The following is a 25,299-nucleotide window of genomic DNA, read 5'->3' as shown; positions in this document are numbered from 1 at the left end:
GAATAATGGATTTCTTGGTTTGCCGGCAATTCCAAAAAATTGAAAAAACAATTATTTGGGTCGAACCGAAAACAATTTTTTTTCAAAATTTTCAGCAGACCTAGGCTATGTTTCATTTCTGGTTCTAACAAAATGTTTTGGCTAAGCACTTCAACATTTAATTTCTTAAATCACCTTTAAAGTAAATTTTGAAACAAAAAGGTTTTTCAGCTGGAGACATCAAAATGTTTCAGCTTTTGGAAACCATTTTTTTTACTTTTTTTCCCCAACAAAAACAATTCAGCAAAATTGACGCAAACTCACCAAAAGTTTTGGTGTCACTGAATCTTCATTTTTTTTGCCAAAGATAAAGTTTCAGTTGAAAAGTTTCACCCATCTCTAGCTGTGACACCCTTTTCATGGAAATTTACATTTAAAAGTAATTCTCTCTCCTTTTAGACTCTTTAATCTTCAGTTTACTTGTTTCCTGCTACATCAGGCAGATGAAAAAATTGAATGGGGTTTCATTGTTGCTATACTGACCTCAGTTTAAAAAAAAAAATCCTGTCTCTTAAAGACAGGTTTCAGAGTAACAGCCGTGTTAGTCTGTATTCGCAAAAAGAAAAGGAGTACTTGTGGCACCTTAGAGACTAACCAATTTATTTGAGCATGAGCTTTCGTGAGCTAAATTGGTTAGTCTCTAAGGTGGCACAAGTACTCCTTTTCTTTTTGTCTCTTAAAGAGTTCAGACACAAGTGGAACATCTCTCCCAGCCTGTCCTCTCTCTTTCCCAAGGTAGAGAAACTGTGGCCAAATTAAGTGAAAAGAAAAAGAGGTAGTCACTGTTAGATGAGTGGAGAGAAATGCAGAGGAAAGTTCATTTGGAGCAAACAGCAGGAGTTCTAAAATCAAAGAGGGCAATTCTGATCTGGATATCTAGATAGATTAGACTGACATTGGATAGAAAAGCAGATGTACCATTTTAATACTTCCTATGAATGAATACAATGTAGAGAAATTGTAAAATGCAGTTTTTTAATTCCCCCCAAATCCTTGTAAACTTTCTTGTCTGCTTTAATTTCAGTGATTTTTCTTTGTACATGTGTACAGGGCTACTTAGCCAACAGCGTCCATTTTACTGCCAGAGAATAAAAAATCTGCTCTTACAAAATTTGAAGTCATAATGTTCTTTCATTTTGGATCTTATTGAGTGTTTCACTTAGATTAGTCAATATCAATAATGTTTTATGATCACCAGAGCACATATGGTTTAACTGTGAAGATCTCCGGCTCCTTTCCAATTCTACAATCTAAGCATTTTTTCCCTTAAGAGGCAATTTAAAATAACTTCCCACACAATAGGGCTTTAGCAGCACCCCATAAAAATCAGTTTGTTTCATTTCACCAGTATTGTTATTCAGTAGAAAGTCTTTTTTCCTAAAAATCCAGAATGGTTTCTTGTCACAACGATTGCTGAATAAGCAAATCATTAACGCGCCTAGATAATTCATCTCTGTAGGTATTCCAGCTGGATACCAACATCCATCAGGGCGAGATTTAATGGAGAAACACTTGTTAACATAGCTGCCTCTCTAAAGGCATCGAGGAAAAATCCAGCCTAGAATATTAAGAGCGCTTAGCTGAGAAAAAGGGAACCCGTTGCTAGTAGTAGTGTTTTCTCTCTAGATATCAGGTAGGCCCTAATCCATAATATGACACTCCAGTAGCATCTATATATTTTAGGTACTTATATGGCCCTGTCACAGGGTGGCTGGCCCCTTCAAAAGAAGAGGGTCCAGCCTTCTTGATGACCAAGCAGGTGCATCCAGCTGGGCGCCTGGTGAGAGGCAGGGCGGCACTTGGCTTTGAAACTAAGGAGGGACTTGTAGAGAGAAGAGGGAGATGTGACAGCAAGGCAGCTCAGAGTAGGATGGGAAGGGAGTTTGGAGAAAGGGTTTGCACTGAAATTCTGCATGGAAGCCCTTCTGGAAAAAGGTAGCCTGGGCAGAGACAGGAACTCAAGCCAGTTGTGAGCGCCCAAAAATGGCCAGGTAAAAAACAGTGACAGTTACCTAAATTACCAGGCAGGGCAGTTATCTGAACTGTAAATGACTATAATTATCCTAGAACGGGAGGACATTAATTTGGGCTGACTGGGAGGGGAGAGGGGGGGACTGAGATGTGCACCCAGAAAAAGATGATCAAAGGCCTGAAGATTGTGGTGCATGGAATGGGGTTGATCAAATAAATAAATACCTAACCTCAGAATTGGAGGAATGGCAAAAGCAGTCTGTGAAGTAATTACTAAGAAAGAAGCAAAGGGCATAACCCCAGATGTGGGCAGTGGGTCTACACCTGGGCCAACAGAGGGTGTGTGTGGACAGCCTTGGCCCCTGATAGGACCCCATTATAGTTGTAACTGTTTAGCTCACAGTTTTTAGTGTATTTATCCTCCCTGTAAGGTAGGAAAGTGCTGTTATCCCCATTGTACTGATGGAGAACTCAGGCACAGAGGGCCTTGACCGAGGTCACGCAGGAAGTCTGTGCAGGGGTGGGTTATTGAACCCAGGTGTCCAAAGTCCCAGGGTAGCATCCTAAGCATTGGAATTTCCTCCTTCTCATGTGCATCTTCTTGTCAAAGGATATTCTTTAGCAGATTCTGTGCAGATTTAGCGGCATTAAACTCTCCAACCATACATGAAAACCCAAAATAGGTGGAGAAAACAAATATATCTTTTTGCAAAGGGAGATGCTCCCTTATTTGGGGCAGAGATGTCCAATATTCTGAGGGTGCTGTCAGTTCACCCCTCTGGAATTATGTACCTTCCCAACTTACCTTGTGGTTTCTTTTACAATTTAGAGTTAATGGATTTGTGCACTAAAATTTGGTACTACTGTTGTTCTGTCAGTGGGAAAAGGAAGTACCGACTTCTCTGAGCCAACTGCTTTTCAGTTCCCTGTGCCTTTAATCAGAGAGATGTCTCTTGTAACCATGTCGGAGCAACACTCTTGCTTTGTAAATAGGAAATTATTTTGTCTGTTCATATGATTGTTAACACCATTTACGTTCTGCCATTTTGAGCAAAGACATCATGTAAAGGTATTCACTCAATTGATTCATTTAAAATTATTCATTCGTTCATCATTTAAAAGTAACAGATTCAAGGTGCAACATGGAAAAAAACAGGAAAACAGGAACAACTGAAAAAGAGAAGAGAAAAATCTGCTTCAGTCTTAAGTATGGAATAGTATGATTATATATTTCACTATCTAGATAGGCCATATTTGGAACAAAGTCAAGTTTATATAGAAAAAACAAGGACAATTTCACAAATGCCACCAATATAGTATTTAATCAGAAACTGACTATAACCAGTATAAAAAGAAACTGGAGATGAACTATCTGTAATTAAAAATCAAAATCAAATCTCCTCAGAGGCTGAGAGAACTCAGTTGCTTAACATCCTCCACACCCAGTAAGAAGACACTCCAAATCACTCATCAGGAAGGCAGGGATAATGTAAGAAAGGTATGGTAATGTCTGTCTTAAAAAGCAAACATGCAAAAGCACTTACTAGCTGAAAGAAAAACATCCTTGCAAGAAGAAGGTGTGAACTGCTGACTGGGAAATGCAGTACAGCATAGGAATTGGGTTCAATCTGCCTACGGTGTGACTAGTTATCTGCCTCCCAGCTGATGGGTTTGAGCTAGTGAGCAGGCATCTGATGGTAGCATTGGGTGGAACTTCGTCTAAGAGGGAACCTGCTCCATTAGAGAGGGGAATACTAGGGGCTATGAAAAACTTTGAGGAGGTTCTCCAAGGAAGCCTACAGTTTGGAGTGGGCCCAGCAGATCTCCCCTGCTCAGAGAGATCTGGGAAATGAGTGAGAGCAGGGGCATGGTGTCCCTGATGCAAGGTAAAAGGGTAAAGAAACTTGAAAGGAATGGGATGGCTTTCGCAGGCACCTGAGGAGACCCAGGGTCAGTGATGTTTGGGGAAGAAGCTCTCCCTACCAACCAGCAGAAAAGTTCTGTCTGGAACTATTTGCAGGGAGAGGCAGGAGCAAAATTGTGGAGGCAATTCTGAGACCCAGCTTAATGGACTGCTGAGCCTGGAGAAGAAAGCTAGGGGACGCCAATTGTTATTTTATGTTAATCAACAAGACACCCCAAAACGGGAGAGTAATTCAACAGCAACAGTTGTGGTGGTTTAACTGAAGAAAAGGGGGAAATTGAAACAACTCGAAGGTCTGACACTGGATTTGGTCAGACCTGGCTACACCCCTGTTGTAGGGGTGTGGAAGAAAGAGGGACAAGAGAGAGGGGCTCTTGGTGGTGGTTTTACTTTCAAAGCAGAATACACAGACATAATTCCTGAAAGAGTAGGAAACCATAAAATCTACATCTACACTACTCTCAAGAACATTTAGAGACAGACAAAAGCCTTCCATGGAGCTGAGGAAAAAAACAGTGACATTACCATTCAATTTTAGAATTTCAAGAAAATGCCAGCATCTGAATTAATGTGAGATTGCAAGATAAGTATTGAGGACATCCATCTACATGCAATGCAGTGTCATAATAGAGTACAAAAGTCTGTGGCATAAACACATCATGAACAAATATCTGATCAAGCCAGTGACAGTTAATTAGTTCAGTTTGTAGAAGTAGTTTTATCTTGTAAGACCTTAATATAGAGACTTAAAAACATAATATAGGAAATTATTTTCCATTGCCTTTCCAGGTCTTGTTAACATGGTATTTTTTCCACAGTACATAGACACATCCCCTTTTAAAATATTGACAGAACAGTAGATTTATTCTGGTGTCCTGAAACATCCACCCCAGTGTTTCAAGAATTATAGAAAAGTCAATATTAATGGTCCAACAAACTGCTTGGACAACACTTTTAAAAATTCTGGGATGCAAGTTATCTGGACCTACTGATCTAAAAATGTCTAACTTTAATGACTGGTGTTTAACATTGTCTCGAGTTACCAGAGGAATGGAAAGTGTTTAATCAGCATCATGTGATATAACTACGTGATGTGGGTTTTTCCCCCCCGCCAAATACAGGACAGAAATATTTATTGCTCATACCTGTCGCATCTGAATTATTAGTGGCAATTCTACCATTTCCATCTAGGAATTGACCCAATACCATTATGTGGGCTCTTTTTGTTACTAATATTCTTTAAAAATACAGGAGGGAGATAGATGAAAAATTAAGCTAAAGAAACCTCCTCCAAACTGTCTGTAAAGTGACACTGAAGGCTGAGGAGACTGTGCTCTGTGCTGTTCACCCCAACTACTCCCTCTTCCAGGCTCCAGTGAGAGGTGACTTGCTTTCTCTATCGTCCCATGTTTGGCTCAGGTGCAGGATCGGTTTCGTGGGTAACTGAGGCCTAGCAGGTAATGGCCACATTCAGCTTCTCGTTTGGGAAACTAAGTTCATGTGCTGTTTTGGGTCCGTGACCCCTTTTGGTTTCTGTTTCAAATATTTATAAATGACTAGCATGTAAGGAAGAAAGAAAGTCCTGTCCCTAGGGTTGAGGCATGCTGGCTGACTCTGAGCCATATGGGTAGGAATTCTGTCTTGCTTCTTGGGGTCCCCAGGACTGAGAGTCAGATTTAACAAGAGAGACTTGTGTGTGCTTAATGGGATGTCGGCTCCCTGACACCACCAGTCTGTGAGCCACTCAAACAATCTCTTCAGTGCTTTGCCAGCCTACACTTTTGCCTTACAGGTAATGCTAGATATACCCTAGCCCATAGGCGCCGGCTTTCTCATGCGCCGAGGGATGCTAGACCCCGCGCTGTACCCCAGCCCATCCCTGCCCCCCCACTCCACCCGTTCCCCCAAGGCACTGCCCCTGCCCCACCTCTTCCTGTCCCATTCCGCCCCCTCCCCAGAGCACCACACCTTACCTCTTCCCCACCACCCGCACCTCCTGCATGCCACGGAACAGCGGATAGCATTGGGCAGGAGGCGCTGGGGGGAGGGGGGCAGATGGGGGGGGGGGGGCTGCCAATGGGTGTTCAGCACCCACCATTTTTTTTTCTTGGCTGCTCCAGCCCCAGATCACCCATAGTCATGCCTATGGCCCAGCCCAGCTCCTCTGAAATCATCCCTGTGTGGTATCCAGCCCGTCACTGGACACTCACAGAAAGCACCAGGTTTGCTGTGCCCAAGAGAACAGTGTACACACAGTATGACTGGGACAACTCAGGATCCGGTCCTTGATAACATCACAGCACTGAGGTTAGTTATAAGTGAAAACAAGCCTACATTTATTATCAAAGGCTAAAATTTAAGAGCTACTGAGTAAGGATAATAGGAACAACAGGTCACATATAAAACAAAAGTATAACTCAGAATCAGTGCACTACTGCACAAGGGATATAACCTTTAACAACCAGGCTTAGCCTGTTTATGATGGCCTAACACAGCTCTGCAAGGAGCATGAGGCTTTTCCTATTTTAGCCATCTATCTGTAAGTACCAAGGTGGTACGTTTTTCCAGCATAGGAATGAAGAGTCAGGCCACTGAGGAGATGCAAGGGCAGTTTGAGGAGCAGAGGCTGAAAGAATGTGTTTCTTGAGGCTCTGAGCAATGGGATTGGGGATCGTGGGCATGGAGATTTCTAATACAAGAAGGGGAGAGTGAGGTCTATGGTGCGGTGGTGTCAAGTTTCTGAGTTGTGGGAGGGGGCATGCTAAGATCTGGGGCTCAGGGTGTCTGGGAGGGCGGCATTCTATAAGGCCCTTGTCTTTCTTAGGAGAAAAGGTGTGTTCTTACCTAGTGTGAGCTAACACATGTGATCTCCTAGCAAGGACAAGGCAGTTTGTAGTTTTTGCACATCACATAAACACTAAGCTCCCACCCCCAGCTTGCTAATGCATGTGGAAACTATACACTGCCTTGTTTTTGCTAGAATTTTACCTCATGTTAGTTACCAAGTGTTAGCTAACACCAGGTAAAGTCCACACAGAGGCCATGTCTACACTTACCAGAGCTCGACGCTGCAGCAATCAATGCACCAGGGGTTGATTTTAGTGGGTCTAGTGAAGACCCGCTAAATCGACCGCAGATTGCTTTCCCGTAGACTCCGGTACTCCACCAGATCGAGAAACGAAAGGTAAGTCAATGCGGGAGTGTCTCCCTTTGACACAACGTGGTGTAGACACCACAATAAGTCGACCTAAGCTATGTCAACTCCAGCTATGTTATTCACGTAGCTGGAGTTGCGTAACTTAGGTTGACTTATCCCCATAGTGTAGACAAGGCCTAAGAGACAGGTAGTGGGGAAGCAGGGAAGGGTGGCTCCAGGAACATCATGGAAGGGCTGGATTTCCAGCACTGCATGTTTTCGAGCTAGGGCAGAGAAAGCTGACAGTTGGGTTTGTGGAACAAGGGTTCGTGCATTCAGGGGTGCCAAATGGCACACACACCTGCTCACACAGCCCTGCAATGCTCATGCACTCAAGCTGGGCTGCAGGAATGAGCTGCAGTTGCTGCTGCTAACTGCAAGAGGTCTCTTTGGAGCCAGCTCTACTCTTAGCTAAGCAGTTATGTTTCTTCTCTGTTGCCCTTCTCACTGCCCCACTGTTGGATCACAGTGGTGAAAGAGAAGCTGAGCAGAGGAGAAACATCAGGAGACTGTTTAATACTGAACTGACTTGAAAGAAAATGTTTCAGGTAAGTGCAAGAAACTGAAATATTTTGGTTTTCCTGATGGAAAATCAATATTTATGACAACACTTACATTTTCCCATGGAAAAAAAATCTGATTTTACAGAAACTGCATTTTCCATTAAAGTCATTTTGCTGGAAAATTCCTGGCCAGCTCTAACCATTTGCACTAAATGCCACACATGAGACTGCAAAATGTGGCCACTAGGCATAGTAGCCACAGGAATGTTTGTAATGGTGAAGGCATTCATGTTGGCAGGGAGAAGGTATCCAAGAGACAATCATTTCATTAAGTGATCCAAACTGTATACAAGTGTGAATTGTCAGTAAATAATAGACTGTTTTGCACTGGGCCATCTGGGGATCAAATCACCTCAAAGAAGTGTAGGGAAGGGCTGAATCTACTCATGGGAGGGCCAGAGGGGTGTTGGCAGAATAAGTGTCTATAGATGTGTTTGGAAACAGGTGTTGGTGGAGGGGGGAATGACATTTTATAGATAGTTTGCTCTGGTGAAGGTCCCAGGCTGGTGCAGCTGATTAATGATTGATAATCCCATTCCACTCCCTCTTTAGTGACAGAGCCTGCTAACAAGTGTTGGCTACAATTACAGCAGATCAAAGTAGCGGATGATGAGCCAGGTTGGGAGTGTGCCCCTGACTGGATAAACACTAAAAGAAAAGGAGTACTTGTGGCACCTTAGAGACTAACCAATTTATTTGAGCATGAGCTTTCGTGAGCTACAGCTCACTTCATCGGATGCATACCGTGGAAACTGCAGCAGACTTTATATACACACAGAGAATATGAAACAATACCTCCTCCCACCCCACTGTCCTGCTGGTAATAGCTTATCTAAAGTGATCTTCAGGTGGGCTATTTCCAGCACAAATCCAGGTTTTCTCACCCTCCACCCCCCCACACAAATTCACTCTCCTGCTGGTGATAGCCCATCCAAAGTGACAACTCTTTACACAATGTGCATGACAATCAAGTTGGGCTATTTCCTGCACAAATCCAGGTTTTCTCACATCCCCCCCACCCCCATATCACCAGCAGGAGAGTGAATTTGTGTGGGGGGGTGGAGGGTGAGAAAACCTGGATTTGTGCTGGAAATGGCCCACCTGATGATCACTTTAGATAAGCTATTACCAGCAGGACAGTGGGGTGGGAGGAGGTATTGGTTCATATTCTCTGTGTATATATAAAGTCTGCTGCAGTTTCCACGATATGCATCTGATGAAGTGAGCTGTAGCTCACGAAAGCTTATGCTCTAATAAATTGGTTAGTCTCTAAGGTGCCACAAGTACTCCTTTTCTTTTTACAAATATTTTCATGGTTTTTTTAAAAAAAATATTTACTGCAGAAAGAGAGGAGGATTGGACACAGAGAAAATGATTCATGGGAAAATGGGAAAACCTTCCATATCTGGAGAGTGAAAAGCATGGGACTGTTTCACTTGGAGATGAGATAAATACGAGAGACGGTCAGTGGCGTAGGGAATAAGGAATAGTATGGCAATCCAGTGCTCTTTTTTTTTTTTTTGTCCCCTCCTAATGCAAAAAAAAGAGAGAGTCAATAAAAATGAAAAGCTGCAGTTTGAACATTGATAAAAGGATCCCCTTTTCACACACGGCGCAATTAACTTGTGGAATGCAGTGTCACAAAATGTCACTGAGGCCAAGGGCTCGGTGGGGTTACAGAAGAGCAGGATGTTTATACGGATGATAAGAAAATCGTTAATCATTTTAGTTTGGTACCTTTGTAAAAGTGTGAAATGGATATAAACTCTCCTGCTTCCCAGCATACGCCAACCTCTAACTGAAGTTACAAAGAAACTTCCACTATGGGCAGGTTGGTCTGTATGGGCCTTCTTGAGGTTTCTTTCACTTTCCTCTGCAACATCTGCTACTGGTCACTGTCAGAGAAGGGATTCTGGACTACACAGACCCTCAGGTCTGATCCAATTCTTATGTACCTAATGATATGTTTTTTAATACATGAACAGTCCCCTGCTGTGTTTGCAGCCTCAACATATCCTCAAACATTGCAGCCTTTGGTTAGGGGATGAGATCCAGAAAGTCAAAATAATTAGATGTGAAACAGAGCAGTCTATTCTCATGTCCAAGCTGAGTGAAATGCAAAAATGAATGGCAAAAATAAGGCAAATTTTCTTGATTATTGAAAACTGCTCAATTTTATAGTGTTGTCATGAACTTGTTTTTTTTCCCTCATTAGGGATGACGGGGAGAGGCCACGTACTGTAGCTCTAGGGTAGATGCCAGAGCCGGCTCCAGGCACCAGCTTTTCAAGCAGGTGCTTGGGGCGGTATTTGGAATGGGGTGGCAGCCCATGTCCCACGGGGGCAATTCGGTGGCAGCTCCGCTCTTCTGGGCACAGCGGTGGCGACTGGTTGGGGCGGCAAAATTGGTAGCACCGCCCCTGCTAGATGCAGTGAGATTGTCATAGAACGCAGAGGGCTGGTAACATAGAAAAAAAACAAAATCTACTCTCCTCCCTGGTTAATGGGTAGTTCTCTGGGAAAATAGGCACCAAGGGATCAATACTGGGTTCATCAGGCTCAATCCAAAGAGATCTCCTCCAGGATCCTTGCTGAGTTAATTTTGGAGCCAAAAGCAGGTCTGCTCCAAACTTTGCTGGCTTCTCCTCTCCACTCAGTTTCCAGGCTCCATTGATAGGAGATTGAAGATGCCCCTTCCTCCTATGCTGTAGCCCAGATGCAGGATCCATTTTGCTGAGTGATTCAGACCCAGCTGGGTCTAAGTGCTCTTTTGGGAAACTGAAATTACTTGAATTGTTCTTTGGGTCTGTGATCCCCTTTGAGGTTTTATTTAAAATAAGAACATTAACTAAGGGAAGGTAAGGAAGAAAGCTGACAGTTGAGATTTCTTTCATAACTGCGGTGTGAGTGAATGGACACACTTAGTTCCTCTCTCTGTGCTTCCCTAACTGCTCTGTGCCTCTCTCTCAGCTTCTTTCATTAGTAGCATTTCTCCCTTCAGAGGAGGGGAAGTGCAAGAGAGATTGACAGAAGGAGAGAGCTTCAGGGAGCTGCAGACATCAATTCTGTGCTGGGAACAGCCACACACGAGTCTCTTTACAGCTCGTTTGGCTGCAGAACCTTTGCTGTTGTGTCATGGTCTGAACATTCTGACCCAGCGGTTCTCACTCTCTGATCCACGCATCCCTGGCCGTTCATGTTGTGACATGCTGCTGTCTCTTTCTTGTTTCATCTGTTTTTCAAAGTAACTAGCGTCATTTGTTTTTCTTTTTAAGAGAGAAGGAGATCTTGGACACGTGCAAGCAAAAGGAAACAAGGAACAGTCAGCATAGCTTCTCCATTAGGTATTTTCACAGCGCTGACTGAGTATACTGGTGCATGGCCACTAGATTGCATTAGTTGTCACCATCCTTTGGAGCCCACATGCTATCAAGCCAGATGACTCTGGGCAGCATCCAGTCACTGGTTCTACCTCTGCATCTCCAAGGCCTGCTCCTGGATGCAGAACTCTCTACCTGGCCTGCTTCCTTGGGATGTGGCCTTAGACCCTGAAACCAGAGATGACCCTCCCAAATCTCCTCAGTCATTTTGTGCACTCTCCCACACTTCACCCGCGTGAATGCTCTGATTTAGAGTTTAATTCTTTGGGGACTGTAATGGGGCTTACAAATGATATACTGAGCATTGACAGAGGGAAAGGAGAGTCTCTCCTGTTTACCAGCAAGCAGCTTGATCACAGCCCCATACAGCTGCCAGTCATGGAGGCAGGCACCACAGCTGCAGCCAATAGAGGAAACAAGGCCTGCTAGAAAGGGGAGAGTACAGAGAAGGAAAGGGAGGCAGAAAGGCCTGAGACAGCAAAGGGTGTGACTGCCCTGCACCAGGCTACCTCCAGGAAACTAGCCATAAGACTGCAAGCCCATAAAGTGAAGGACTAACAGGTTTAATTGGAGGTGAGAGTTCAGGACCTGGGCTGACAAAGAACAAAGTAAGGAGGGTCAATCAGGAGCAGCTGAGGCCCCTCCAGAGACCAGCCCAAGAAGTGGTGACAGGGACACATGGCAGGTAAAATAAGGAACATAAGCTCTGCAAAGCAACTATAGTTGTCAACAGCACAGAGTTACAGATCAAGGCAAAACAATAAAGCCTGAACATAATTTTATACCTTCCCTGCCCTCTTGTCATTCCTGAGAGTCACTGGGAGTGTTGGTCAGTGTCTTTGGGGGGGGGGCGAAACAGAGCTTGTTATTTGTAAAAGCAGGCTCTGACACTCCTGCTCCTGCTCCTGCTCCTGCCTCCATTCCTCCAGCTGTGTCTTCTGTTTCTGATGGTGGACTAGCTGTCTTGGTTGCTCACAGAGCTTGTTATTTGTAAAAGCAGGCTCTGACACTTTTTCTGTCTCTCTGCTTCCATTGAGGATTTTCCATGCTCCAACCTCCATGTGGGGGATTAGTGGGAAAAGAGGCATTAAAAGTTAATGGGTCTGTCAATAGTAATGAGGATAAAACAATGCGCTTTTGATGGCCCTATTTCAGCTTCTCAGACACAGTCTGTTCCTGCTACATAATAGGTTCTAATCCGCACTGATGGTTACAAGTACAAATAATGTTCATAAAACCAAATGGAATTCATAACTGGCCACGGCCATATCCCTCAAACTGTCACGTGGATCACTACTGTTTAGCCTGGGAAGAATCCAGGATATAAGTCTGAGTTTAGAGAAAACCAGAAATGAGAACTCCGAGACCTGTGAACTGACCCATGACTCCCTATGGGATATTAACTCCAAGACACGCTGAACTGGGACACTTCCTAACACCACGCCGGTCATGGACTCTGTGTACAGCAGGCCTGGCCCAGCCAAGCAGATGCACCCCAGATGCTGGGGTAAAGACTGGGGCTCCCCTGCGGCCACCCCGATCCTCTCTGGGGAGAGGGGCTGTCTGCTGCTGCTTCTTGAGGTGGGAACTGGGGGCCCCATGCTGTTGTCGCTACCTCTGTGGGAGGAGAGGGGACCCTCACGCTCTGGGTAGGCGCATGGGGCAAGGCTATAGTGGAACTATCATTGACCCCATATCATGGGTGTACTTAGGGCTCCCAATAATTTTAATTCAGAGGCTAATCAGCTCTGTCTTTAAACAGTGTCAAGGGGCAGATCAAATAGTACTTGTGATTGAGGCAGACCATCAAGCAAAACACCTGTCCCCACCCGCTCTCTTGATGCCCTCAGTCAGCACAGGCTAAGTACAGTTCTACTGCCCTTTACTCATACAGTAAGAATAACAACATTTCATTAACACCCCCCACCCCCTGCATTCAAGTGATTTGTAACCCAACTCCAGCCAAAATCTATCACTTGGGCAACAGAGCTCTGTTTGCTAGATACCTAGGTGGATTAGGTGTGAATGTAAATACAATCTAGTCCTGAAGCCTTTCTCCCAGCCCCCAGCTCATCACTAGCTGTCAGGGAGAGCTCATTTAGACTTTGCTTACAATTCATAATTTGAAATTATTAGGTTAGCAAACATCTCCAAAATGACTGCACTGACATTGTCATAAAAAACAACAGCTGTATAAGGAAGCTAGTCTATGTTCGTACTTTTCAAATCTATTATACTTTTTCAGATACACCTATTTTATCATAAACTTTATATGCTTTTAAAGTGTTTATTAATGTTTCCATTTCAATTCAAATTTCCAAACAATCACTAAATTGGAAACACTGCATGTAACTAGTTCACAAAACTGGGGTGGAGGCGAGAGAATTCAGGGGGGTGTAGGGAAATCCCTGCTGCGAGGGCTGGGGGCGGGGGTTAATGGGTGCACGGGCTCTCAGCCGTCCTGCTAGTGGGGGCATTTGGGAATCTCATTAGACTCGCTCTGTGCAGGGGTGGAGGCAGACAGAGCAATGCAGACAGATCTCCCTCTCCCTGCCACAGAGCAGCAGCCCACACAGCTGGAAAAGTTTCAGAGTAGCAGCCGTGTTAGTCTGTATTCGCAAAAAGAAAAGGAGTACTTGTGGCACCTTAGAAACTAACCAATTTATTTGAGCATAAGCTTTTGTGAGCTACAGCTCACTTCATCGGATGCATTCAGTGGAAAATACAGTGGGGAGATTCATATACATACACAGCCTGGAACCCACAGAAAGAGGGCGGGGGAGAGAGCTGTTGATCCAACTCTGTGAGGACAGCCCTGTGAGACCCCGGAGCAGCAGTTCATTTGCCGGTGTGCACTCTCGGCTGGCAGAGGCTTTCGCTGTGGACTCGGTTGCACGGCGCCTGGAAGTTCTGGTTCCAAAGCCCGGCTCTTCCCAAGGAGGAGGAAAATCAAGGAGCGGTAATCTGATCTGACTGAGGGTAAGGAGGCTGAAACAACAGGCATAGATTCTCCTCAGAGAAGGGCGAATCTCCGCAGGAGCACTAATAATATTATCGTCTGTACATGTCCTTTTGCATCTGTGGCTTGGGTGGAGAGGGGAGGAGAAGCCAGTGACTGATGTGTACGAAAAACATAAGGTTAAAAAGGTGTTTGACAACTCTTAAAAACAGCCTAAGGTTGGAGGTAGTCTAAGCATCCTGGGTGAAAACCAGTCTAATTAGCAGGATGTAGATATGAAATGGAGCAACTCATATGGTTTTTAGAGGTAGACAACATAAAGTATCTGTGTAAATTTGCTTGTATCAGAGATCAAATGGAAGCATCTGATTCTTGCAGGGTAAGGTCTGGTGAGTTGTTAGCACCCTTCAAAGCATTCATTTGAGCAACCTCCCTGGCACTCTTAGAGCAGCAACCTAGATAGTCTTTTAAAACTGCTCTCTTTGCTCTTGATTTGTTGTAAATGTAACACAATGTATAAAACAATTTTGCACATACAATTATGAGAACTGCGTGGTAATACTAGTATAGATATTTTTCTTAATTAACAAAAGGCCAGCTCCTCACCTGATCTATTTTGACATTTACTCTACTGAAGTCAAGGGTGTTACACCCACATATATCAGCTGCGGGTCTGTCCCATTTTTTTTAACTCGGGGGTTGGTTAGAGGTTGTCCATTTGATTGCATCTTATTTACTTCACAAAGAGAAAATACCAGGGGTGCTTAGCCTAAGGGAGAAAGCCATAACAAGAACCAAAGGCTGGATGCTGAAGCCAGACACATTCAAATAAAGCACAGGTTTTAAACCACTGGAACACACTACCAAGGGCAGTGGTGGATTCTTTGTCTTCAAATCAAGACCGGATGCTTTACTAAAATAAGTTTTAGCCAAACACAAGTTATTGGGTTCAATACAGGAGTAACTGGAGGAAATTTAATAGCCTGTGACATACAAGCAGTCAGACTAGAATGATGTAGTGTCCCTTCTGTCCTTAAACTCCTTAAATCTATACTTGATTATTCAAAACAAAACAAAACAAAACCACCCAACCCACAAATAACACAACTGGCTGTGGGTTTTTTAATAGTGATCTTTCAAAGAACAATAGATTTTATTTTAATTTCAGTTAATGACACACCAGTTTGCATGCTTCTGAAAATCTGTGGGGTTGAAATCCTTTACAATTGTAATTTGTACATGTTGTGATAATTCCTTCTGTCCGTCAGAATTTGTAAATAGAAGAGGTAGGGGGCATGGGGAGAAGCTGTTGTAAGCCAATATATGTATCCACATCTAGCAAGTATATATTTGTATAATGATCTTTTATTTAATGGTGACCTGAAAGGGAAAGGGAAAAGCATTTGCTTCTTTTTGATGTAAAGAAGACATGGGGGGAGAGAGAGAGAGAGAGAGAGAGAGAGTGGATGCGGGGTAGGGGATGCTGAGCTGCTGTTTGCTTTATTTTTTAACGTTGGAACTATCAGGAATATAAAGCCTGGTCTGCTGCAAGACTTGTCAGAGGTCTCCGAATCATTTCAGTGGGAAGTGATCAGTCTAGAACAAAAGTCTTTTCAGAGAAGTGTTTCTCAGTTCTTCAGGTTAAATGGATGTTTTCAAGAAAAAAACAACAAACAAGAATTTTAAACCTACTGAATGATTTAATGGAAATGTTTATGATCAGATTTCTCCCTCTCTGTATTTATGCCAATTCCTCAGTTGCCATAGTGTATTCTAGGACACAAGGCCTGACGTTTCTAATATAGAAAGCCATACAACCAGGAAAAAGCCACCCAAACTTGTTTTTGAGAAGAATAGGAAACCACCAAGGTCAATTTTATATTTCAAACAAGGTTAAATCAATTTTTTACACTTTTCAAGTCCTCTATTAAACAAGGACCCAAACTAGGTAGAACAGTGGTTTGCAATCTTTTTTCATTTGCAGATCCCTAAAAAATTTTGGATAGAGGTGCAGACTCCTTGGGAATTCTTAGACATAGTCTGCGGACCTCCACGGACCTCTAGGTTGAAAACCACTGTTCTACAGTAAGGACAACCTTTCACGGACCCAATAGACATAGTCTGTGGACCTCACAGGGTCCCTGGCCCACAGGTTGAAAACCACTGAAGTAGAGAGATCATAAACTACTAGCAGGAGTCCCAGGGTGGGCAAAAGACAGGACCTACCAGGCACTGGGACACAGCAGGGAGTAGCAGTAAGATTTAGAGATTGGAGTACTAGGACCACAGCACCATCCCCCAGCTGCCTGGAGCAAGAGCTCTAGGGATGACTTCCTTGCAGGGTGGCCTCTAAAAGCACCCCACTTCCAATCTGTTGGGAGGAACAGGGATTTTGCTTCACTCATCTCATCTGCCTGCTGACATCAGCAGAACCTTTTGTTCCCGAGTGAACCGTAGTAACCATCACTAACGCTGTGAATTTCCTCTCTGTAGCAAATGGCACAGTGTGACTAGTTCCTGTGCAAATACATAATCAGGAGACAGCACTAGAAATTTCTTCACCCCTCACTTCCCCCATTCCTCTTGCCAAGGAGCAAAGGCCAGTCACAAATGTAACCCCTGCGATCCCCATGATTAACACCATTAGTAACATTACCAGCCACAGAAAAGACAGGGCATGACATTAAAACACAATCACTAGTATTTTATTCTGTCCAAAACTTTATTGGCATGCTTACATGGCTATGTGACATCATATATCTAAGGCACTTATCTCTGTGGTCGAGAAATACTCACACAATGTGCAATTCTTCCTTTAGCCATTACCCTCAATATGGTTGGATGTGTGCGCTTTCAAATATCCATCGGTTGATTATGGCTGAATTATGGTTGGATTATGATCCACCAGCTGAATGTGGCTGGTATTTGCTGTTTGGCAAATTCCTTATTTAGTTGTGTCATTGCTGGTAGATTCTAGTTTTACCGTTTTATTCCATGTGATGGAAAACCTTGGTCTAAGTTCAACCCTGGTATAACTGTTCTTCTCCATAGAGTTACATCAGGGATGAATTTAGCCCATTTGAAGCATAAAGACAGATTGTTCAAATCTGTATCCATCTGACTGAGCTGTGTTTATTTTAAAACTTGCATTTATTTTGTATTGTGAGCTATGACCTATGGCTAAAAGGCTATATTAATAAACCAGGTTTCAGAGTAGAAGCTGTGTTAGTCTGTTATTGATAGATTGTTCATTACTGTGTGTGACTGTATGCTACCATTTCCTCTAATTTGTTTGGGAAATTGAAAGAAGTTCTGTTTTTAAATTGCAGCCTCCCTCCCTAAGAACAGAAGTGATAACAGGACACAGGAAATAACTTGCAATTAACTCTGTGTTCCAGTGCTTTCCTTGAATCTTGCTGAAAAAAGCTAATAATCTCTGAGTGTTTTTCTTTCTTCACAGAAATTGTTCTTCACAGAAAAAGTCAGTCAGTTTGGCTGATGTTGGTAATCCTTGTTGCACATTAGGAATCTTGAAAAAGCAGTTTGGTTACTCTTGATTTCAGTTTAAATAACTAAAAGACACCTAAACCAGGGCTCGAGGCACCATAACATACCATTGCATACAATTAAATCTCAGCAGCACTAAAATAATTAGCTGTACAGGAATCCAGGCAGTCAACTAGCCACACACAAAAAAACCTCTTTTCTGCCCCTTCATCATTCTAGGAAGTTTACCTTCAGCCCTCTTCAAGTCTGGTGAAACAAATATCTTTTATAGCGTGCTTGGAAGGTTACCAAATTTCAATCTATTTTGGACGGAGGGATGAAGCAAGTTCCAGAGTCCTAGCACCCTCACGGAGAACGTCCTTCTATCTGGCCCCTCCATTTTTTAGTGAAGGGAATTCAGTTTGAGTGCCCCTGCAACACAGAAGCTGACTTTTTTATTTTTCCCCGGGGGTGCTCCACTGCCCCGAGGCTCCGCCCCCTCCCTGGAAACCTCACCCTCACTACGCCTTTTCCCGCTTCCCTGCTGCCCCCCACTTGCTGCTCTCTGCGCTCCCCCAAGGCCCTCCCCCAAGCACCAAACAGCTGATCTGTGGTGCTGGTGCAGTGCCGCCGAACATCTGTGGCTGGTGGGTGCTGAGCACCCACTATTTTTTCCCCATGGGTGCTTCAGCCCCAGACCACTCATGGTGTCAGCACCTATGCCCTGTGAGACAACGGATATGGCAGTATGATTCCTGGCGCAAGAGGTGATCCTTCAGCTAGTCCAGTTCCAAGCCATTTAGGTCTTTAGAGATCATAACCAACACCTTAAACTCCACCCAGCAACCAACAGGCAGCCAGTGCAGATCCCAGAGACATGGTGACGTGTTCTCAGTGAAGTGCCTGCCTTAATAAAAAATCACTACATTCTGCACCATCTTCAGAATCTGAATGGTTTTAATGGTACCCCACAGAGTGCTTGGCACCAGTCTAATCTTGAGGTAATAAAAGCATGGGGAACAGTGGTACGGCCCACAATCATTGGGAAAAGTTGTAACTGCCTAGCCAGATGCAGATGATAACAATCTGACTGAATTATGACTGTAATATAATCATAACACAGAAGTTGGAAGGGTCTAAAATCACCCCCAAGTTGTGAATCTGACTAGCTAGGGCTGGTCAAAGATGTTCTATCAACAGTGACTTTCACTGGAAAATTGGGGTTTTGACTAAATAAAAATTGTTTCACAAAAGTGGTTGTTTTCTGTGGAAAACGTCAATATTTCATCAAAAAAACCTAACACATGAAAACAGAAACGTTCTGATTTAAAGTGGCACCGCCACGGTTTATGGGAGTGCTAATTTGGGTGCTTTATGTTTCTCTCTTTTCTATTGGCAGGGCTATCATGATGCACTTTGATCAACTATTTTGTACCCTCCCCCTTCACCAAGAGGGAGCAAGTGGTGCATCATGGAAAATGTAGTCCAATCACAGAGGCCAGCCGCCTAGAAGAGAACAGGAGCATAAGTCACCCAAACTACAATTCCTATAAGGACCTGCAATGCCATTTTTTCAATAGAAATGTTTTAGTTTCAGCTGAAATACTTAGTTTTTTAGTATTTTGCCAAAATGTTGAAATTTTTCCCAAGAGGTGTTTGTGTGTGTGTGGGGGGGGAGCTATTTTCTGACCAGCTCTTCTGGTAACTAATACAAGTTATTCCTAGCAGCTAACAGGATTACTACTCCCTCCACCATCCCCTCTGATTCCCCTAACCAGCCATCCTCACTTGTCTGGGTTGAGCTTCAGCCAGCTTACTCTCATATATACCCCAGTCTCATTTAAACACTAGTTGAGGCACTGAGTTGCATCATCTGGGTCTGACGAGGTGGAGTCATAGAGCTGGGTGTTTTCAGCATATTGAAAACATTGCACCCCATACCTCCTTGCTGACTTCCTTAACACCCCCATATACATTTTGAATAGGGGGGATGATGGAATGGCACCATGTGACACCCCATGCTTGAGGACTCTCTGAGAAGAGGAATGGTTGCCCACAACTATCCATTGCAAACTCTGAGAGAAAATAACAAAGACACTGAAGAGCAACCCCTTCCACTGCTGTTGGGGTCCCTAGGTGAGTTGTCAACCCTTGTGATCAATCAGGCAGCTGATGCATTTAATAATATTAGTGTGGACACCTGATCTTCATCCACTGCTAGGAAGGGATCAGCTACCAGCACAGTATCTGTGCCAAAGCCAGGTCCACACCAGATTGACAAGAGTCAAAGAGATCAAGGGCATCTAGATACGGTGAGAGTTGTTTTTCCACAACCTTCTTCACAATCTACCCAAAAAGAGGTGATATGATACTCATAGATAATTGGCAAGATAGTCAACATCAAATTATGAGTTCCTGAGCAAAGGTCGCACTTATGTTTCCTTCAAAGCAATCAACACCCTGCCCCCTCTCTCTGAGAGGCATCGACAATCTCCACAAGCAACAGATCCTGTGGTTATCCACTGGTCTTCACCAGCCAGGAAGCACATGGATCTAAAACACAGGTTGTGGGCTAAAGCTCTTTCAACATTTCAGTCAGTACCTTAGTGTGACGTTCGCCTGGTGTTATCTGGACCGGTGATCTGCTAGGTCACTCCAATCCTCGACTTCTGGGAGCCAGCCTTACCCTGCTCTGCTGTGAGAACCCCCACTCCTGGGCTGTTCATGCACAGCATCTGGCACGTAAGCTGCTTGGATTGTGCAACCGAATGACACTAGCCAGTATCTCCAGTCCCAGACACAACCCTAGGAATCTCTGTCTTGCAGTGGTCAGTTATGCCCGCTGAACACTGCAAGCTTATATGAGTTCATCAATTTAACAAATAAATTGATATGTACCAGGCTTGTTATCCGAAGGGGAGTCTCTGACATGCTTCAAACCAAATGCACAAATTTATTAACTACAAAAGATAGATTTTAAGTGATTTTTAAGTCAAAGCACCAGAAGTCAGATTTGGTCAAACGAAATAAAAGCAAAATGCATTCTAAGCTGATCTTAACACTTTCAATGCCTTTACAAACTTAGATGCTTCTCACCACAGGCTGGCTGGTTGCCCTTCAGCCAGGCTCTCGCCTTTGATCAGTGCTTCAGTCACTTGGTGGTGATGTCTGTAGATCGACGTGGAAGAGAGAGGAAGAACATGGCAACATCTCTCCCTTTTATCATGTTCTTTCTTCCCTCTTGGCTTCCTCCCCCCCACTCTTTCAGGGTCAGGTGAGCATTACCTCATCGTAGTCCCAAACTGACCAAGGGAAGGGGGGTGACTCACTCAAGAGTCCAACAGATCCTTTGTTGCTGACTAGGCCAGTGTTCTTTGTTCCTGTGAGGCTGAGCTGGGTTTGTCCCATACATGCCCTGATGAGGTGTGAACTGCCCTTCTGTTCCTGGAGAGTTTTCTCTGGGCTTGTTTTAAGCCATGAGGACACATTTTCAGCCTCATAACTATATACATGAAATTTTACAACCTATAACATTACTATAACAACAGTGCTCAGTGCACCATGACAAACTCTGCATTGGATACCACACGATCCTATTATAAGGATGAAGATGGGGGTGCAGGGTGTTCCCCTGAGATACAGAGTGTCACACTCAGTGAGCATTACCAGCTGAAGATCTAGCAAACAAGACTAGGACTTTACCTTGTTCCCTCAAGACCTGGCTTGGTCACCATGGAAACAGACAGCCTGTCTCTAAGTTGATCAATCTTGTCCATACAATAACAAATAGTTTTCTCACAGTGAGAGGAACCCAGCTAACTACTAAGCCGAGACCGTTAGGATTTATCAGATACTTTGTCATCCAAAACAAATGTGCTGTCTGAGATTTTGAAGATGCTCTGGTGGAGGAAAATACAAAGGATTTTCTTTTCTCTCTCTTCTGAATGTGGCAGATCATCTGTCAATCAAAGGTGATCTGTGAGAAACAAGACAGCGAAGAGTGTACCTAGGGATGGAGGATAAAAAGTGTTATAGGGTATGTTAATACTCTAATAAGGGGTCCCAGAACCCGAGCTCCAGCCCAAGGCCAGACCTCTACACTGCAATTCGATAGCCTCCCAACCATAGCTCTGTGAGTCTGAGTCAGCTGACATAGGCCAGCCAGGGGTATTTTATTGAAGTGTAGACATACCCTTTATGTTCCACTAAACCCATCCAAGCAGTGGTCTGTCTGTCGAATGAAATTCTCTCTCAGAGTGTTCTGGAATCTTTCTGGCTCCATTAATTTCTGGGGGCAGACCATCAAAACAGGTCCTTTGCCTCAAAAGGAAAGATGAGCCCCAACCTCAAAGTGCAGGGGTAATGGTTGATCTGTGACATGGTTTAAGTGAAGTTACTTAGCCTCCAATCCCAATCCAAAAACCAGGTCCAAAGTGTGATCAGCTGTCTCAGTTGAACCAATAAATACCTGATATAGGCCCATGGTCCTCTTGGCACCCAGGAAATCCTAAACTGCCTTAGAAGATTTAAAATCTACATGCAGATTGAAGTCACTGAGAACAACTGGATCAAATGCCACCATAGTGAAGAATTTTATTACTAAGTGACTTGGCAGAGCAGCAAGGCAAGCTGAATTTAACCAGGAACTAGATGTTTTACATCATCTCCTTACAAATTCATTATTGACTATATGCATTAAATGATTTACTAAATAGAATACATGTGTTTGGAGAGTAACCTGATGGGCAGGTGGTGGTATTATTATTATTAACAATAATAATAAATAGTGGCTTATGGGTTTTTTTTTCTGTTAAGCCTTAAGGGCTGATTGCGTGGCTGCAGGACTCTGGGCTCAAGGAGAGATTTTTTTTCAGTGGTCAGGTGTCCTGGGAAACAGCTGCTTTCTCAGGTACCTTTCCCCTCATTGTCTATCGGTCTTTATCTTTTTCCTACTGTTTCGCTGGAGGGCACTTCTTATTTTTACTATGTCTCTTGTGTTTCCATTGACAATGCAAGAATTTTGTTTTTCTTCTGAGTAATGCTGCACTCCTTATTGTTCTTGTCACATCTGTTTCCTTCTCTGCTCCTGAAACGCAGATCCTTGCCTTGGGAGGTCACTCTTGAGATAAGTGTATTTCTTTATTGTCATCAAGTGTTCCCCACCCTACATTAATGTAATGGCCCTTTGTGAGCCAAGGAGGCGGAGAGAGGGTAGCTGTCACAGTGACAGTAAATTAATTAGAAGCTGTGTGCACAAGATGAAAGGGCCAGGACACAGCAGTATTTTGTTAGTATTCAGAGATGGAATGTTACCAGTGAGGATGTCACCAGTACAATGTCTCTTGTTTATGTTGAATGCCTTTTCTTGGGAGCTTGATGGTGGCATAGCCGGTCCCCATATCAAGAAGAAGGTGAAAAACTTTCACAGTGCATATGCTGTCTGGATAAGCTACTACATAAGGTACTGGTAAAGAAGAGAACACTTGCTACCCACTTGGATCAGGTGAGGATGGAGGAAGTACTGAAGGATGCTTTTCCTGGCATTCTAACAACCCTGAAACTGCAGCTTTCTGATTCACTTTGGAATCCCCCCTCCTTCTCCAGACTGGTATGGGATATTAAGGAAGAGGAGGATTGGCTGGCAGCGGCTCCTCATGATGGAATAGCTGACCTAAAGAAGGGCCTGCTGTGTCTAACTGAGCAAATTAATCAGCTACTCCAGCTGCATACTCTAGTGGAAACACCTGACAGATATCCTAAGTTACAAAGGAGGGATGCCTTTGTGAGAACCAATGATGCAGGTGCTGATATTACCAACTGTCGTTCAAGAGGCTCTGTGGAAACTACTTGTAGAAGTGACGACATCTGCTACAAATGTGGGGAGAATGGTCACACAAAACAAGACTGTGAAGCAAAAGAGGATTAACGGATAGTCACCTGCAAGCTTATCCAAGCCAGAAAGAATTCTGGAAATTTCAGAGAAGCCCAGTGAAGGAGCGAACTGGTGTTTCAAGGAAGGTATGCTCCACTTAGTGCTACCAACAGGTTGCTTGTACCTGGAGGGATTTTTCCCAAGGACTGGTCAGTCCAGCTCCCATTGTCCCTATTCAAGTAGAAGGCATTTATGCTCAAGACTTTCTGGACACTGGTTCGCAGGTCACCATTCTATATAAGACATTTTACAACACCCACCTTCATCACTTGCCCATCCAACCCTTAGATAATTTGCAAATCTGGGGGTTGAGTAATCAAAAATACCCATATGAGGGGTACTTTTCCATTCATATTGAGTTCCCATAGTCCATTATGGGAGCTCCTGAGAAGCTGGACACTTTAGTCCTACTGTGCCCAGACTCCTGTGTCAAGAGTAATGTTGCAATCTTGGTTGAAACCAACACCAGTCTGGTCTGGCGATTTTTCAAAGTATGCAAAAAACAATGCATCAATACCTTGCCTATTCACCCTAACATCCGTGTAGCCTATAAATTCTTCCAAGGAGAATCTCTCTGTTTCTGATGAGGATGCTAACAGATACAGCAATGTGTGGTATTCACAGAAAAAAAATGTCTGCATACCACCCGGCAGCACCCATCAAGTGACCTAAGTTTCTTATTCAGTCGACTGATCAGTTGTTGTTCTTGGAAACAACAGAGGAAATCTCTCTCTCTGGAGGATTTGTGGTCAGGCCTGAGGTGCAAGCGACTACGGCAGGGTCTGCTAGAAGGATCACAGTTACTGTTAGAAATGTATCTGCTCACGAAGTGATCATTCGGCGTGGGACAGTGATTGCCCAGTTGATGTAGTACCTCAGATGCATGCTGCAGCGGACAAGAACAACACTATTGACTTGACACCCGATTCTTTTGATTATGGAGATTCCCCTATCTCTGAGGAATGGAAACAGTGCCTCTGTAGGAAAATGTTAGAACATGCTGATGTCTTCTCCCGATATGAGTGGGATGTGGGCTGTGCAAAAAGTACTCAGCATGAGATCTGTCTAACTGACTCTGAACCTTTTCGAGAACGATCCTGTCGCCTGGCCCCAGCTGATGTGGAAGATGTTCAGAGACATTTACATGGCTTGATGGCTGCTGGAATAATTTCTGAGTCACAAAACCCGTATCCCTCCCAATTGTTGTGGTGAGGAAGAATTAAGAAAATTTCAGAAAATTAAGGAAAGCCTCGTCAAAGCTCCCGTCTTGGCATTTGCTGATCCTCAAAAGCCTTATGTTTTGCATGTGGATACCAGCATGGATGGATTAGGAGGTGTATTATATCAAGAACACCCTGAGGGGTTGAGGCCGGTTGCCTTCATCAGCCAAAGCTTGTCGTCCACTGAAAAAAACTACCCTGTGCACAAACTTGAATTTCTGGCTTTAAAATGGGCTATAGTAGACAAGCTGCATGATTATCTGTATGGGACAAGGTTTGAGGTTCACATGGATAATAATCCTTTGACTTCTATTTTAACATCAGCCAAACTGGATGCCACTGGTCACCAGTGGTTAGCGGCATTGTCCAGCTACAACATCAGCCTAAAGTACCGCCCAGGTAGCAAGAACTTGGATGCTGATGCATTGTCTAGATGACGGCACCTGAGGATGAGTGGGAAGAGATATCTGCCCCTGGGGTTTGAGCTTTGTGTCAAGTTTCTACTGTTAGTGGGAAACTGACTAAAATGTTACCTGCCTGCCTTATTGATGCTATTCCCCAAGCTTACTGCAAGCTTGCTTCTTTAGACACCTCCCACCTTCCCCATTTGAATCGTTCTGAGCTTCAAAC

The 25,299-nt window shown here is 43.9% G+C and overlaps 1 protein-coding gene across 16 annotated transcripts in view; it reads left to right on the top strand.

Annotated features, from left to right (window-relative positions):
- Positions 1-13,566: 13,566 nt before the first annotated feature.
- LOC140895616 (OX-2 membrane glycoprotein-like) overlaps positions 13,567-25,299 on the top strand; it is a 135,998-nt gene continuing 124,265 nt past the window's right edge. For 14 of the 16 annotated variants that reach the window (XR_012154287.1, XR_012154293.1, XR_012154291.1 and 11 more), the window contains exon 1: positions 13,567-14,051. The gene's annotated coding sequence lies outside the window, so the exon portion shown is untranslated. Of the gene's footprint in view, positions 14,052-19,502; positions 19,654-25,299 lie in introns of all 16 variants that reach the window. The other 2 variants (XM_073305783.1, XM_073305773.1) reach the window with 1 other exon arrangement.

Source organism: Lepidochelys kempii, chromosome 1 (genome assembly GCF_965140265.1).
Source record: "Lepidochelys kempii isolate rLepKem1 chromosome 1, rLepKem1.hap2, whole genome shotgun sequence".
NCBI classification, from domain to species: Eukaryota; Metazoa; Chordata; order Testudines; family Cheloniidae; genus Lepidochelys; species Lepidochelys kempii.
This window is presented reverse-complemented; position numbering and strand designations above follow the sequence as displayed.